Raw genomic sequence first — 18,553 nt, forward strand, 5'->3', positions numbered from 1 at the left:
TAATTAGCATAAGGTATAGTTTAGCATAGACACCTGGTCTGCAAGATATGAAAGCAAAACGTGCAGTTTGTGATTAGCCATTTTGTAAATCATCTTCAGTGTTAGAAAACATTCCAATTCCCTCTGAAAGCTCCCTGTGCCTTTTGAGCATCCCCTGCCTGTTTTAATAGCAGCAGCAAAAAACCCAAGAAAACAAAAAAACCGCAACAAAACCCCAAGCAATTTATACTGTTAATGTCTCATTTCTGGTTTTTTGAACACATGAACCTGTTAATGATTTTGCAAGTCAAATCTTTCTGTCCCAACTCCTAGGCTGAAAGGTCTGCCCATCTCTTGTTGCCATTTAAATAACATGACTCAGAACAAACAGCTTTTTGTGTTCCCTGCTTTCAAAGCTGCTAAACTGGTTTTAATCAACACCTTGTTTCATATAAGATGAAAGCTGTTGAACACGTTGCCGTGTTTCATACCTGAAACTACATTTAGCAAGATAAATATATACCAAAAAGACTCATTTTATTTTCCTAGTATTTGTTTAAGAATAGTACAAAATTAGGGATCTTACGCTGCTTAGCATCATTACTGAAATAATATCAAAGTGATAAAAATAAAAAATGAAAAAGTGATCTCAGCATAAGAACTTACATCTTCTTGGGGTGTCCAGTGCAAGGTGGACATCTGGCAGTTAGCGCTTACTATAGTCAGAGAGAGGTGCTAGTTGAAGGAAGGGGCAATGAGAGGTGAGAGAGATTTTGGCTAGTTGTGGGCTGGGGGGTAGTATGGCAACTCTCTAGCCCTCTCCTTTTGCTCCCCCAGTTTGTGTGGTTGCACTGAGGAGGGTGTGAGTTGGCTCTGCAGGGGCCTTTCAGAAGTGGGCAGGTAGGACAAAAGCAGGCGTGTGATGCTGGGAGACCCTCCCAACTGTTTATCTGTGATTCCTGACTTAATTACCTGTGGTATCTGGCCTTTTCAGCAGTGGGTACTGAAAGAAGAAAGAACACCTCCTCATGTCAAATTTAATGTAAAAAACTAGAAAAAGGAATCCAGAAGAAATAAATGAGTAAAATGTTATTTCTACCTTGCTTAAAGGATTAGTTTCTATTCTGATTATTCTCCACAAAGCTGGTTGTAGGCAGTAAGTTCTGGGCCGTTTGCACGACACTTACAGAGAATCAAAGTTCAGACAAGTCTCCTGGCTTCAGCAGACCATACGCTTACAGTCCTCACTTTTCCATAGAAACATATACAGGGCCAAATTTTATTCTGGATAATTTATGCCGTTTAGATTAGCAGCAGGAAAGCTCTTACTATAAATTGTTGCTGATTTTGGCTGCTAGTTTATGTCTAACATACATTACTAATTGAAGGGGCTTGAATAAAGTAATGTTGGTTCTTACCGGTAATAGTTTGCATATAAAGAACTAAAAGTTAGAAAGAGCTAAATAGTGTATACCTCTGACAAAAGTGGGCCCCACCTCTCTTCCTAATATTTTTTATATTAGTGTTTGTGCGATGACTATGCTGATAAAGGTTCCTTATCCGTGCACAGCTGTGTTCTCAAATGGTTAATCTTAGGAAGAAGGCGATCCTCCTGAGCATTTGTTAGAGCTGACATTCACCCTCATAGCTTTAGGCTGAATGGTTTTTCTTTTTTTTCCTCTCTTGAAGTCTGCTAGCACTTCAGGCATGTATCTCAGGAGTGTGTATGAAGGACGACAGCCTGTGCTTCCCTATTCACACAACACTGAAGCTTCATCTCGTTCCTTAGAGGAAATTTCTTGCTCTGCTCTGAAATGAGAACATACTGGGTCACTCCAAAGGCCTGTCCCATCTCTCATGCTGTCAAGGTGGGGTATGCTTTGGGAAAAAAACTGAAGAAAAAACCCATGCTTGTAGACTGATCACTTCCTCTGCTATACCCTTCCAGTTTCCACTGTCTTGAGAATTGCGTGTTTTTATAATGCATCAGTAAAAAGTGAACACATCCCAATGAGCAAGAGAAGACCCCCTCCAAATATTAGAAAAGACAGAATTACTGAGACTACGTAATTATTTTTACCCAAGTTTACATTGTAAATACTGGTTTTAATAGCAGAAAACTTAAAGGCACCACATTTTGTTCTTAAATACATATATTGCACAAGCATCTCAATTATGCATAGATTCAATGTCACAGATGATTTATAAGAACTTTCCTCCTTTCAGACAATGCATTTGTTATCAGTCATCTGACTGTACATTGAAGAAGTGATGAGAAATGTTGGGAATTTTCATAGGCATTAATTATTCCATGGAAATGTAAATAATCTGCATAGTTTCTAATTAATTCTTGTATTTTTGGCTGAACTCAGTATAAATATAATCTTACCTACTTAGTGTGTGAAAATAGCTTACTTTCTATGGCTGCATATCCTTACCGATTCTTTATCATAGTTAAAACTTTGTAATTAGTATATTATCAAAGAATATTTGCTTCACTCCTTGCAAAGATGAACTAGGCAGCTTACCTTAGTGCTTAGAGACTAAACAGACTGCCAAACAGAGACTAAATTGATATTGAACAAGATTGACTTCTTTTGTGGTTGATACTTCTTTCAACCGATACTAACTGTGGAATCTTTATCAAAGAAAACAACTCCATGATATCTTTCTGACAACCTCTTAATCTCCCTGAGATTCTGGGAGAACTACAATAAACCAGTCTGTCAGTAACATGGCTTTCATCTTAATATCCTGGAGGTGTGTTACTTGTTATCCCTTAAAGGAGATGAGGCTTGCACAAGTATATGCTTTACCTGTGTAGCCCAGGATGCCCCTGTAAACTGGAAACCTTCCTGGCTCTCTGCCTTTGCCACTTACTTTGTTTCAAATTGCCGATAGCAGCAGAGGATGAGTGCCTGCAAAATGTACTTTGTTGACGTACTAACCTTGAAGATTGATCATTCCAAAGGTAACGTTCAAAATCAGAACCGTATTAGGTCGCATACCGTATTTTCCATAAGGAAAATAGCTGGTATAAGCTGAGGCAGCTGGTGAGACCTGAACTCCCTTCTGGTATTTGAGAATCCAGTATGAAAAAAATCTTTTAAAAGAAACACAAGTTTTGAGTTAAATCTGAATGTCCATTTTCATTCAAAAGTTCTTCCCTTTTCAGAAAGTCTAGCAATGGGATGCTCAAACAATACGTGCATATCAAATTATTTCTGGCTCATAAACCCTGTCCTCCTGTGCAGGTAAAACCAAAGATGTGCTGGACAAAGGACGTGGCTGTATGAGGCCTGTTTCTGATACGTGGCCTTTGGGATTGTATGCAAATAATTGACAAAGCATTACTTTTAAGGATACCTGCCTGAGCAGGTGGAACGCTGTGAATATACCTGCGGCACTGTGTACTTTTAAGGAAATAAGCAAAATTTCCCTGACAGCCTTGCAAAATTCAAAGTGATCCTGTATATTTTCCTTGTTAGTTAAACATGTATTTAAGTTCTGAGAAAGAAGGGCTTGGGAAGTGACAGTATTTCTCACCTATCAGGTGGGATATGCATGGAGGGAAAATATTATTGTGCTTGCAGCCCAGAAAGCCAACTGTGTCCTGCATCAAAAGCAGCATGACCAGCAGGTCAAGGAAGGGGATTGTTCCCCTCTACTCTACTCTTGTGAGACCCCACCTGGAGTACTGTTCTGCTCTGGGGTCCCCAGTACAAGACAGACATGGAGCTGTTGGAGCAAGTCCAGAGGAGTCCACGAAGTTCATCAGAGGGATGGAGCACCTCTCCTGTGAGGACAAGCTGAGAGAATTGGCGTTGTTCAGCCTGGAGAAGAGAAGGCTCTGGGGAGACCTTAGAACAGCCTTCCAATACCTGAAGGGGCCTACAGGAAAGCTGGAGAGGGACTGTTTACAAGGGCATGGAGTGATAGGACAAGGGGCAATGGCCTTAAGCTGAAGGAGGGCAGATTTAGATTAGATATGAGGGAGAAATTATTTACTGTGGGGGTGTCAAGGCACTGGCACAGGTTGCCCAGAGCAGCTGTGGATGCCCCCTCCCTGGCAGTGTTCAAGGCCAGGCTGGATGGGGCTTTGGGCAACCTGCTTCAGTGGAGGGTGTCCCTGCCCATGGCAGAAATGGTTGGAACTAGATGATCTTTGAGGTCCCTTCCAACCCAAACCATTCTATGATTTTATGATCAAGGAATAACATACTTTCCAGTTTAGTATTATTTTCTCCAAATTCGTGTTTTCTCTTTCCCTAAAACAATATACTACCACTATTAGTACATCTTCCAGATGATACCTTGTCACTCTTGGTGGCTCTTATCTACTGAGGAAGTAGATGTTTGTTGTTTTGGAGTATTTTTTATTAAAATTTTTACTGTACAAACACATTTTATTACCAATAAATTTATATCACTTTGGTTTTTTTGAAGAATGTTACAATCACAGACAACTTCATATTTTACACTCTAGTAAATAAACCTAACTATATAACTGCAGATCATACCAGAGAAACTAAAAGCAAAGGCTGGAAGACACAGTCTCTAGTTTGACATTAATGTAAATGCTGAATCTGGTTGTATGCCCTGTATGTCCGTTGTGTAGCAGAATACTTCAGTGTTTAAGTTGAAAATGTAAATTTGGAATTGACTTTCTGATTCTGTAAAGGGCTACTTGTATTATTAGCTTTATACATCAAATCAGTGAGGCTGTTCACTTGCACTGAAAAGGGGTACATCTTTACAGACTCTAGATTGGAGGTTTTAAAAATAGGAACAGCTCAAATTGGCAAAGAAACCTATTTTTGTTGTTTTGAAGCACAGTTTGTTTACTGCATTCTGTAATTTTGAAGGTAGATTCTGATGAACTGAATGACAATACCTTCATGGCAGTTGCTTGAACATCTGTTATAAAATATAGCAGAAGTGACTTCAGTTAAACAGATTACTGGGAGCAATATATTTGTTGCTCATCTACTGATTCTACAGGTCCTTGTCCTTCAATAGAGAATATAAAAGCAGGTCTCAGAACCCTGTCCAGCTCTGAATATCCCACTGTGGGATTCCACTTCATCGTAGCATTGAGGGCAGTGGATGTAAATATGCAAATACTTTCCTAGTCACTAGTGACTGCTTACGTGTGAACAGCAAATGTTGAGTCATCTGAGTTTGGTCCTTTTGGGTTCTCTTGCACTTGCTGTAGGCTGAGAGCATTAGTGCACTGTGGCACTGTTGGCTACCACAGATGAGTTGATGCCCGATAACTTGATGCTCACAGCATGTGTGGCTTGGCTTAGTGATTGCTTACTGGAGTACTGACTCTTTATAGGTTTCGTTTGCCCAGTGACTTCAATCAGTGTAATTTACAAGTAGATGCTTTTGCAGGACTTCAGAGGGCTGCTTTATGACATATTTTTATTAATTAATACTAAATCAATTTTAACTTTTATCTGTTTCCTGGCTTAATGAGCATGAACACTGTTGCTGAACACAGCAACAAGTTCCAACCCAAGGATCGAGGTTAGGAAAAGCAAAGCAGTCTCCTAGGCATGACATCTGCCTTTCACACCATGCTGTCAGCTGCTCTTGGTTTGCTTTAAGTAGGTGTGCAGGAACAGCCACACATCAATGCTTATGCTAATTCTTTAATTTTTCTAACTAAAGCAAAGGAAAACTTAATCCATCAGAAAACTCTGCCCATCTAGGAAGGTCACGTCCACAGTTCTTCCCCAGTCAGAGGGGCTGTAATAGGTCTCAGTGTGCCTTGACAGCTTTTACTGTGTGATCACTTACTCTTTACAGGGTGACAGTTGTTTATAATTACTCTAATTACTGGACTAATTGAGGATGAGACTTCTGCTTTATTAGAAGGATCAACTCAGAGTGTGGAGGCTTACCAACTTGTATGGTAAACAATCAAGCAATGGTAGGCACTGAGGTGAGAAAAAAAACTCAGGAAGAAAAGGTCAATATAGGTTGGTAGATATTTCTCTCTACTTCTGCTGGAGAAAAGCATGGTTTTCCAGCAGCTTGTAAACATGTAAATCCATTGAAGAAAGAGTAGCAATATTAAGCTGTAAAGTCCACTTAAAACCTCCTTTCTCTTCAGGATTAAAGAGCAGGAAAACCTAATTGTTGCTGGGGAAAAAAAAAAAGTAAAACTTTTTTATTTCTTAACTTTATCCTGTCTTCTGTTGCAGTGTTCTTTTCCACATTTGGAAATATATTAAAAATCTGTATACTTTTTTTGATGAAAATTCATATTGATGAACTTGTCAGTATTTGTGTCTATTGTTGGTTCTCTACTCCTAGTCTCAAAAATAATCTTTCTCCTACCTTTGGTCTCTGATAAGTCTCTTCAGGCTGCAGGCATGCTCTTGCCCTTATTCTGATCCAATACTTGTCAGCTTCAGTTCTAGAAAACCAGAAGAAATATCACACAGGTAGTTCAGTGGGGTTTCATGAAATGTCTAGTGAGGTATTAAATGAGATAATTTCTCACTTAATAACTTTATTAAGCATCCAGAAGAAGGAATGTATGTCATCCACAGCGCAAAATCTTTCAGTGAATGAAAACCAGAAGCTGTATCTGCGTTGTAGAGGTAGAAATCAAAATTACTTGCCACCTGGAAAAAGATGATACCAAACAGATCTATGGAAAGCTTGTGAGGGAGGCGGGGAATGATTTGTTGGATAAGAACAATTTGGAGAACTGAAATAATACATGTGTGATTTTAGGTAAAAACAGAAGAAAAGGTGGGGATTTCTAAGAGAAATGTTGGAGAAACCAGTAGATGTAGCACTTCACAAGTTTAGTTTAGAGCTGAGATTAGAGGCGGTTCTGATTCCACATGAAGAATGCTATACTCTGTTCCAGATTAACAGAACTAATAAGTAGAAAATGACAGAGAGTTGAAGAAAGCAAGGCATAAATTTTGAGGAGTCAAAGGAAAGATTGAAAAGGAACTATGAGAAGCAGAATGGGTATAATATAGTTAATCTAATTGTCAGCGAACTAATTGTATGTAAGCACAGATAAATAACTTTTTTATGTGTGTGTGCAGCAATTAGGGGGGGTGTAAGGGGGTATCATTAAGTCAAACACCAAGGAAAATAGAGTTGTAAGTAGATGCTGTTAGTGCTGCTGAAGGAGTTTCTCAGTGGAAGTGTTATCACCTGAAGCATTCAAACTGAAATTGGAAAAGCCCTGGGAAATATGCCCTGAGAAATGAATCTTTGTTATGAAGAGTGTAGTAGATGCAGTTCGTGTCTAGAGTCCCACAGTGGGATATGCCATGTCATCTAGACAGACTGGGAGTTGGAGAAAGGCAGTGGGGGGCCCAAACCGGCATGCTGTCTTCATTTCAAAGACTTGCAGTAGGCTAAGGCACAAGTGATGTACATTGATAACACTGGATATAACAATGGATAACATTGTTCAGTCAATATGTTATAAATATTTAAAGTTTTCTGTGGGATTATATATATAAAAAAGAGAAATATGATGGCTACAGTGAAAAGTAATGAGATTATGGTGGAATTGTGTGGGAAGAAACAGGATCAGTACTGGTGTAACTGAAGTCAGTGATGAGGCTTTAATTGAATGAGACCTTCAATGTGATTTTGGCAATGATGGCTTTAAAATTGAAAAACAAATTGGCAGAACATTCATATGACATGTCTGCCTTAGTCTGTGAATTTAAGGAAGTTAAATTGTGCTGAATGACAACAAAAATACCTACTTCTGCAAAGAACACAAAAACAAGAATTGCATCTCAAAACCAAGACATCACCTTTGGGGTGGGAGGGAGATCTTAGACACAGAAGAGTTGATGGATGGAGAGCAAATAGTGGCTTTTGGGGTTTTGTTTTGGTGGTTGGTTTTTTTTTGTGTGGGTGGTTTGGCTTTGGATTTTGTGGTTTGGTTTTTGGATTTTTTTATTTAAAAGATTTTAGGAGAGGGGTTTCTTTTTTTTGGGGGGGGGGGGAGAGGGGGAAGACATTAAGCTATAAGCTAACCTTTGAAGCAGGAAGAAAGGAAGGTGGGTGAGAAGGATTTGAGGATAGAAGTCTATCAGTTACATACATCCTAGATTGGAAGAATGATCAGTTACTCAGCCTGTGTGGAAGCACAGGGCAGCCAGCACCCCTGGAAGAGGATGCAGCAGAATCTGACCCTTGGTGGTGGTGAAGTGAGGAAGGAAGGAAGAGGAGTGTCTTCAGGCTTCCCTAAACCCATGAGTCCTGTGACCTCCCAAGAACTGTGTGGGTGCAACTGAAGGGTTGTTTTGTACTGTGAATCTTTACTGTATCATCATAATTTCCTTAAGAAATGTAATAAGATGTAAAAACCTGATCAATTTGAAGGACCATTATTTTTATAATTATAGATTTTAAGTTAAAGATCTGAAGATCTTTCCAACATAGGTCACTAAAGGACATTCTTTCTGAGAGAAAGATACTGATTTTATCTTTCTGTGGATGTCTGGGTTAAGTATCACTCATTAATGCTAATATACTAAGCCTCAGATAGGAAAGCAGCAGAGGCATTCACCCTTTTCCTTCTCTGCATCTTTAACTTGAAAGCAAGTAATTTCTATGGTCTCTCTTACATTCAGATGCCTTGGAAAACTTCACGCTCTTTTTACTAAAATCTATGTAATTGCAGCCACTCTTGGGATTTTGGCTGGAAATTACTAATGTAATGCAGGAAAAGTATTAAATGTACAATGCAAATACTGCCTGCATCAAGCTTTCCAAACTGTAGCTGTGAAGCTAGTTGATAAGGTCTGGTACAAACCTATCCAAACTGAGATGATTCAGGGCATATCCGTAGCAAACTTCAGGAGATTTAAATTGATGTGTCTGTAGAATGTAGGTCCCCTAAATTAAGTGAAATCATGTCAGGGAGAGACATTTCCCCAAATTCTGAAGGTCGTTAGTTCTCTGGTATATTGAACGCTGTTTCCATAGGAGCGTGACTGTCTCCTACACAGCAAAGCTGGCATGATGCTCACAGCAATCAGACTATTTAAGAACTTTGCATACCTTCAGTTGAGATGTGGGTTCTTATTCCCACAATAAGAAATAAAGTCAATCTTAAACCAGGCTCTAAAACATATCTGATAAGGAAAATAAGCCAGTCAGCTTACATTATACTTTTGTTGGAGCACTCACTCCTTTCCTCCTACTTGCTAATTATTGCAAGAGTACTGGCAAGGTAAGGAAACCTGTAAATATTTTACTTTTTGGTCTAGGTACATGGCACTGTTTTCTAGAAATGGGTTTTTCCTGTTAACTATCTGCACTTCTTGCTACAAATGAAAGAAAAAGAACAATGTGCTAAGGAAGCTGTGAATTCTCGCACATAGTTATAGGAGGTTCAGGAGAAAGTGTAGCACCCACTATTACTTTCTTATTCTTTTAAATAGATATTAACCTCTCCATGAGCCTTATTAAATTAAATGAAGTTTAGAACTAGTTTTGCAGCTCAAATTTAGATACTCAACTTGCTGATATTAGGAAATTTGATGTGATACCTACTTAAAAAATAAACTATAAACACTATTCATTTGACCTTGGTTTTAATTAACCCAAGTGTGTTTTGACATACAAGCCTCCGAGGGCATCACACAATAGAAAGGACACCGCATAAAAATTGCTTGCGTTGCGTTGCAGCTCAATGCAGATTTTGGAGCTGATCAGTTATTTTTACCTTAAGGCAACATTGATCTGATTTGTACAAACGTTAGTTGCACTTGCCTAGTATGCTGAAGTAGTAATTTATACGTAAAGGCTAATTAATGATAGAACTTGCAAAGGCACGTGTTTGTTTACTGTATTTTCATTAGACTAACTGTCCTAAAATAATTTCAGAAATGTGAAATTAAAGCTAAAAAAGAAATGGCCTAATTATTTTATAAAGAGGAATCTAGTATTGAGATGGGTAAGCTTTCCCATTCCTATGAATAGCCATATTCTGTAAATTCCTACCTCCTTCCTTCTCTTTGTGGAGTTACCTGCTTGAGATCCCTCAAGATGTTAGAATGCATTTTCTAATGCATTCATTAGTGGATTTGCACTCATTAGTGGTGATTACCTTGTACTAATAACTGTTCATAGGATTCTTTATTCTTGCTATCCTTTTAAACTCTAATCAATATAAAAGGTTCTCCGGTCTTGTGGTAACTTTCATTTCTGCACACCTCTTTAAATGAAGTAATCATTGCACATGCTGGATTTGTTAATCATTACACGTGCTGCATTTTTTTATTTTTGAGCTAAGCTGTTTTTGCAAATCATAGACTAATTTTGTGACTGGCACACTCTACATAATTTGATTTTTAAAGGATCAGAGATTTGGAAGTATGTATTTGGACTCTTCAGGAGTTAGAAACACAAAAAGAGAACAGGAAAAAAACCCCAAATAATCCAGATTTTGAAAAACTAAGATTTGTGTATTTTAAATACACAGTAAACTCCAAACATATGTTGATAACTATAAAGGTCTCCCAGCATTCCTTAATGGATTTACAAGTCTCACAGTCACTTCCAGTGATGACTCTTAAGCTTTTAAATTAGGTCAGCATTTTTAGAAGCTTTACACAGATCTTAAGTCTTGCAAAAATTATAAAAATAGTCATTGCAGGATTGAGATTTAAAGTCGTTGGTAGAGTTTATGTAGAAGTCATATATTAAGTTTATATTTCTAGTCAGGTTAAGGACTGTGAATGACAGCATTAGTTGTATTTTCTACATGTTTTTTCCCCTCATCCTTTTCTTCCCAAGCCTGACCAATCCTGTACATCTCAGCTGCTTCTGGTATGTGATGTTCTTCTGCCCCTTGAACATTTTGGCAGCACGACTGGACTAAGTCCTGTGTGTCAGTGTATGAAATAGGAAACAGGCGATTTCGAGTTAATAGGACCTAACTGTGACCCCTTCCCCAGCAGAGCAGAGGACTGAAACGCCTTTGCCTGCAACATGATGTTCTCTGGGAGTACTAGAAGGGAGATTACAAAAAACAATGCAAAGGATGGTTTTTGTTGTGGACACACCAGCTACTGGTGTTTTGTCTTGTCTTCAATTGTATGTGCTCCTCCAGGGTGGCATATATTGTAGCTTCTCTAAAGTGTGTATTCGTTTGTGTAAAGTAAGAAAATGAGGCAAGTACAGAAGAGATGCTTCAATGTGAGAAAACTGTCCTACATAAAGGTTCCAGTTTCATTTTTCGGTGCCTTTAGTGCAGGAGAAGCTTGGCCTTTTATACTCATATTGATTTTCACCAGAATAATATCATATGTATGCATACATAAATTGTGATAACTGTTTAGGAGAAGAAATCTGTTTCTTTTTCTAAATCTGCTACTATTTATTGGTGACAACTGTTTAGCTTGGAGGCATTTGGGAACCTGATCTACAGGTGCAAAGAGTGTGGAGCTCTGTCTTCCCTCTTGTGCTGGGCCTGCATTAGATATCCTGAATATAAAGACACATTTGTCAGGTAGCAATATTTCTCAATAATAGTTGTAGAAAACCACCAAGTATTTATGCTATATTAATTACTTGAGTCTTTTCTGATTAAGTAAATAAGGTGAATACTTAGTATTTTATTTGAACTGAAAGTTGGAATGTTAGTGTCTCTAGTTTTTCCTTTGATTTCTTTTTGAAACTTTGTTGATATTGGTCATGGGAAGTCAAGCAAGTACTAAGGCCAGTTTTGTAGTATTCTTTAGTATTTTACTAGTCATTCACACCAATAGTTCAGAACAGCACAATTATAGCAATCTCACAGATTTATGAAGTTATCTGACAGAATGGCTAGTCACTGTAAATGTGGGAAGAGTTCCCTAAAATTATATAGTCAATGTTTATTTAAATTTAAGAGACAGTACTGTTATAGTATATTTTAAGCAATTTATTTAACTGCAACACATAAGTTTGCACTAGCCTTTGGAGAGCTAGAACAAATTTAAAGAGACAAGCTTGCAAACAAGAGATCAGGTTTTCAGAGGGATGAATGAAATTTCAGCGTTCTCATACAAAGTGAAATTTTTGACAAGTGTTTGGTTGTAAGAGCGTTATTTCTCTGCACTTTGAAACTTCATCCATTTCCACTGAGCAGATGGAAACACAGGACTTTTTTTCTTTTGAAAATTCTTCTGAACACGCCATCCAAGATATCCGTGATTAAGTAATTACAACTCTTACAACATATGACTATGGTTATTTTGAAAACTATTTGTCTCTAGTTTTATCTGCTTTTTGCAGAAGAGTGTGTCACTATGTTTGTGTTGTGTTAAAGCAGTTCAAAGGGTACTAATGGCACTAGATGACTTTCTTAACACCTGCAAAACCCCCCAGTAATTGCTAGTTGATGCTGAGGTCTCCATCAGGACCTTCTGCCATCATTGTGATGATCTTTAAATTCTCAGTCACAAATGCCCAGAGTAGAATGATTCTTTTGCACTGCTTTGCAAAGATACGTGTAGAAAACATCAGGAAACAGATCTTTGTTGAAAGGCTATTTCATTTGCATGTGCTTTCCGGTACACTCTCTTTTCTCCTTTTCATTTGGGGGCAGAGGGATGGATTTCCAGTTTCACTTCATAATTTGGCTCAGCTTGATTGTATCCCGCCTGGGACTGGACTTTGCAGACCTAAGCTAGCACTTTGAAACTTCAGCCCTTTGAAATCAGAACCATCTCTTTTTGGTGGAATATCACTACCCTGGGAAGTCATGGCTGCAAAAGGTGAGAATGGCATTGTCTCTCTGAAGTAGGTAGGACTAACTGAAAAAAAAAATAAATAAAGCCCACTTTTGAGAAACAGGAAGATGCTGCTGAAAGAAGAGTGTGCACAGAGAGGATGAAGCTTCAGGTGGAGCCGATGAGGGGCTGAGACATGCTCATGCTCAGCCAGTTGCTGAAGAAGTCGTAGCAGCTTTGCAGAGTGTTTCTGAGCAGACTGGCATTACCAGGCAACATCTTAGAGGAGGCAGAACCTTACAGTGACTAATTTTTCCTGGGCCAACATCCTTCATGTGATGAGGAGTGGGATACATCCCACCCACCTAGCTGTCATGGGGAAAGAGGCTCCTGAAGTCAGATGGCTGGGTAGAGATTTCCTCCCTTTTTTTTCCTTCTTATCTTCCCTTCAGTGACCCTCTAGAAAGACAGAGGAGATTGAGAGTAGGTTGTTAGTGATTTATATTTACATTTGTTCTACCCATTTCCTCTTGTTCCATGTTACTCAAATTTTTCTGCTTTTCTTACCTACATTTACTGTTTTGGGGTTACAGTTCGGGGTGAGTTTAATTAATATGGAGAGGTGGTGATGCTCTTTCAGAAAACAAAGACATTTGACAGCCTTAATCTCTTAGCACTTGATTGGTGAGGGCACATAGTGTGATCAAACCAATTTTATTATTTCCCCCGCCCAGGGTAGAAGGGCTGGGGGTAGAGTAGAAGAAAAAGGAGGACTGCCAAGTACAAATCCACTGTTCTAAATGTGTATCTTTCTATTTTCGGAGAAAAGAATAATTTTCCCTGAAATACTTTTTTTTTTAAGCCATGTTGGCGTAGAATTATATATCCATCTTCCTGGAATTGTGTGTCTGAGGATAACATTGCAATATCACCCTCTAAACAGGTAAAGTGTTTGGGGAATTTTGCAAAGTTACCATCTGGATGCTTGTCTGATGTGTTCCTCGTTGCTGATCTTTTGATTAATATGATGTTCCTGCACTGATTAGTGGAGCGACAGCTCATGCATCTTCTGTTCTGTGTAATGCTGCTCCCCCCAGTCCCTGCCTGTGAATGGTAGGATGTGAGGTGTACAATTTATTGCCAAACATAGCCTGTGCTGAGTTTGGAGAAAACTGTAATGAGGTAGCCCAGCGAGTGCCATGTTATTACTAGCAGTGGGGGTAAAGACTGTGTGGTTTTGAAACATGTGAACTTGCCAATTTGAATCAAACCCTCAAGCTTTTAGTATAAAAGTACTGTGGGTTTGTAAGCATCCTTGTAGCATACCACAGTATAAAAACCTGTTAATATAGTTCTATGTTGTTCTCTTTGAACTTTCTGTGTGTATTAACTGTAGCAAAGGAGGAAATAATTTACAAATAATTATCAACACTATCAAATTTTACAAATGGTTTGAATGTACTATTTTATACTAGTACTGTACAATCTGCTAAGAAATGATGTGTAGTGAGATAAAGAACACTTGCTCTTGGTATAACTTCTTCCAGCAGCATAGCTGTCTCATCTGTGCAGTTCTGAAATGGCAAGAGGTGCTCCTTGAGTCTTAGATAAAGCACATCAATTTACTTTTCCTGACAAAATCAGGTGCACATTCTGCTAAAAATGATACAGAGATGGACAGCATTGCATTTTTTGCATTGCCAAAAGGTGACTTATTAAATTCAAGACAATAATTTCTTTACCTCATCAAATACTTAATTTCTTGTTAAACCAATTGTTATATTTCTTGTTAAAATATTTGTTTTGCTTAGCAGGAGAAGCATTTATGAAGAAGAGTGAAGGATTTATTCTTTTGACATAGTGAAAATGGGAACATGAGTGGTGATGTTGAATTTGTTGGTCCGTGGGCTGTCATTTTGTGTTTCATTTGTGGAAATATCAGACTAAGATTTTTGTATTCCTCTGTGATTTTACTTGTCGCAACCTGAAATAGAACACTCTTTAGAAAGATGATTTAATATAGCAAATAATGCATGCATTTCTTTCCTTTTTCAGTTATTAATCATTTATGTATCTTTAAAAGTGGCAGGTTTGCCCTTGGGTTTTGGTCATAGGTCATTATGATTTGCGATCCAGTATAGATTCTGTTGTGGCTAGATAGAGGACAGAAAAAGAGAGCCTGCGGTATTAATAAATCATTCAGTCCACTGTGGTAATGCACAGTAGTTTGTATTGCCATAGTGCTAAAAGGCTAGCAGTCTGACTTCTCATGAGCAAAAAGTTTTAAAGAGGTCCTAGAATCCTTGAAAATGTAAGCAATGATGGTTAAACATCTGATAGTTCTTTTTAATGATAATAAAAGATCTAAAGTTTGGACAGCCTTTCGAAAGGGGTTCAGCACATACAATAGCCTTTCAAATCATCAGTGAAAAACAGCTATGGTACTAATCACCAACAAACTGGAACCCTTTTTCTGATCAATTTGTCAAAGGCTATATCTAAAATTTCATGCTTGTTATGTATACTTTAAAGAAATAAAGGCATGCTTTAAAAAAGCCAGTATTTTATAAATCAGTTAAGAAGGAGATCCTGGAAAATTTTGAAAGCGGCAAATCTTTACTGGCATTTATATCTCTCTGCTGTATTTTGATACTGCTGAAACTAAGGTGCTCAGTTGGACTTGCCCACTGAAATTATTTTTGAAAAAAAACCCTCCGTTGTAAACTACATTTCTCACATCTTTTCTACTTTTCCTAGCAAACTTGCATAATTAATTTTACTAAAATATTTACAGTGAAACTGCAATATACCCTACTGGGAAATGCTGTTTCATACCTTGCAAGATTTTAGTCTCAAATTGTCTTTTTCTTTAATAGATTGCAACCCCAGGATTAATTTTTCTGACTACTGAGCCCTTTGGAATAAGGAAGAATGTCAGAATCTGCAGATTTTTTGTTTTAGACCTTTCAACTTGATTAAGAATGCCGATAATTGTCTACTGAGACTTTCCAAAGGGCATTGATCGCATTGATTTTAAGTATCGTTAAAAATGTGGCCTAGGTCTCACAGAAGGTTACTGAGATGATGACAAGTTACTAAGCCATGATACATCTCTTTGGGCATGTTGATGTTGGGCGCTGGAAGCTGAGGCAGAGAGTTGGGGCTGGTGCTGCTGGGGACAAATGGAGCCACGAATGAAAAGCCGGGCTTGGGAGAAGTGCCAGTAACACAGTGCAGGACTGCACAAGGCCAACAAGGCTCTGCCTTTTTCGTTTTGATTACAAGTAATGATATTTACAAAGGTTTTCCACTCTCCTATGGCTGCCGGGCTTATTTGCTTAGGCATGGTTCTGTGTTTATTAAGCTCTGCAGTTTTTCAAAACTCAAGCTGGTTTCTTTGCAATGCAGCCTGCTCAGGCATCACTGTTACAGTGTTTGCGGAAGACATGTCCTTGGGTAGGTGTACAGGGTAGCTATGAATGCCACCAAAGCAGAAACTTAGTATTTCAGACTTGTGGATGGAGTTGTTTCATGGTTGTTTGAAACAGTGTGGAAGCATCTTCTGTGGTATTTTTCCATTCTCTCCAATATGCTGTTCCTGATCTTATTATTCTGTAAAATGCATGGGAAATATGATTAGTTTTAGTTCAAATACAAAGAAGTAGGTCATGAGCAGACTGTGAAGTGTGGATAAAATCCTGTAAATGAAATTGTTTTATTGAAGGAACTAATCTAAATACCTCTAAGATGGAAAGACTGAACATGAAAGAGATGTTTCTTGAAAAAAATGTATTGATAGCAGCTTAGTATTGTGCTAATGAAAATGATTTCAAGATACTTTCTATTGACCATTAAACCCACAGTATTACCATTATTTAGTAAGAAAGACTGACATAAGACTTAGACCTATATCCTGAAGTCCTTGAAATTACATCTGCTTTAAAATGATATAATTTTTTTTGTTACTTAGTATCCTATCATTTCTATTCCAATTAATCTCTTTTGATTTAAATCTTGTCCATAAAAATGGACAAGGGAAAAACAAACTGTATAAGCAAAATTATCCATTTACTATAGCTCAAAGTGGTAATGGTATTGTAATGTAAACCAGTCTTATCTCGATAACGTTGGGGTAAACACTTTATCCTTCTTGTGATTCAGCCTTTCAGACTATGCTCACTTAGTTGTTCAGTATGCTGTGGGGAAAGCTGATATCAACTGCACATCAGGAGGTTTTTTTAGCAGAAGAGGACATTGTTACTATTTGATAAATGACAATCAAAATACATTTACATGAGGGACTGAAATGGTGGTTTTCAAAGTATGATAAAGGAAATAGCAATATATCACTGCGTACAGCTAGTCCTGAATGATAGATTTTGTACCCTATTGAGTTAGGCTGCAGACTTCTTCCTAATGTGCATACATGGAGCCTTGGCTTATCTGTAACTTTTATGTAGGCTTAAAAGTATATACCAAGTAAGAAAAGAAAATTCAAAATAAGGCTGAATCACAAAGTTGTGCCATCTCTGGAACAGATGTAGTATCTCAAAGTGTACTATGCTAATCTGGTGTTTGCCTAGACCTATTTGTCTTCATTGTCTTGGACGTGGAGTACTGAACTGAAAACCAGAAAGTCATCAACTTCACCCCCTGCTTAGTCCCTACACCTTAGCTCGAATATTCAATTGCACTAGAACGAATTTGTGTCACCAGAGTCCGGTCTTAATTCGCATCGCTCTTGATTCTGTAATTAACGGTGTTGACCTTTAATGGGTACACTTGTCACATTTTTCTCATGTTTAAAATAGAGCAATAAAGCTTACTTAATTTTATAATATAATTTGAAGATTAAAGGGTCTGGCTTCATTATCACTTAGGTGATTTGGTGCAAAAATGACTATTTCAGTGGGCAATAGAGGGACTATGAGACAGAATTCAATTTTTATCATCTTTCTTGTGTCTGGTTCAACAGTGATCTGATTACTGCTTAACCCTCTATTGCAGCTGCAGCACTTTGGGGCTATGTGACACACAGAGATTCTGTTATTTGTTAAAATAATGTTTTAGGATACTGTTCTTACCATTTTTTTTCAGGAAGTTTTTAATTTTTTTAATTGAAAAATTGCAATCACTTGAGTAATCTTCATACTTGATGGTGAAATTCCTGTGGAGTTGATTGTGAGAAACATATATTACTTATTGTTAAGTTGTATTTTTTGTTCTTCTGACTGAAAGCGATTACAATGTCTGTCTTACTGTGTTGTCTTTAACATATAGAAAAAAATCATGTTTTAAAACAAAAAGCTTGGAGAATGAAATGATTAGGTGTATCTTTACAGGGAAGTGCAGTTGGACCTGAGTTTGTGCTGCCTGTGCTAACCTTGGAATTAAAATTATGAATTTGCCTCAGTTCTTGGTTGGCCTGACAGCATTTGAATCTGAACTGGCAAATCTGTGTGAATATCCCAGTTCTGTATTCTGCAACAACCGAGTAAATGGACTGTTTGAGAGCACCACGTCTATCTTTGTGCAATTCTTTCCCATGCTGTGAGGCAATATCCCAATGTATCAATATATATCTTTGTACTGGGATAGAGTGATGTGACCCTCATAATTTAAGCTATGCTTCAGAATCCTAAAAGATAATATGTGGCTTTGGTGAGGAAAAGACAAAGAATTTTAAGTTGGATGGGATACAGGTTTTTCAGGTGGGATGGCAGAAAGCTGTGCTAGTGTTGCTGAGAAGGATCTGTATGGACATACAGCTGCTGAATGTTTTCCTGGGCAGCAGTAAATAAGTCTTATAGCAGTGTTTGAAATCAGGTGGATGGTGAGGTGCCTAATTCTGAGTG

General features: G+C 37.9%; 1 protein-coding gene across 2 annotated transcripts in view; it reads left to right on the forward strand.

Annotated features, from left to right (window-relative positions):
* Positions 1-18,553, forward strand: part of CLSTN2 (calsyntenin 2) — a 386,924-nt gene that overhangs the window by 110,248 nt on the left and 258,123 nt on the right. The gene's annotated exons all lie outside the window — the stretch shown is intronic.

This window comes from Balearica regulorum, chromosome 9 (genome assembly GCF_011004875.1).
Source record: "Balearica regulorum gibbericeps isolate bBalReg1 chromosome 9, bBalReg1.pri, whole genome shotgun sequence".
Classification (NCBI taxonomy): Eukaryota; Metazoa; Chordata; class Aves; order Gruiformes; family Gruidae; genus Balearica; species Balearica regulorum.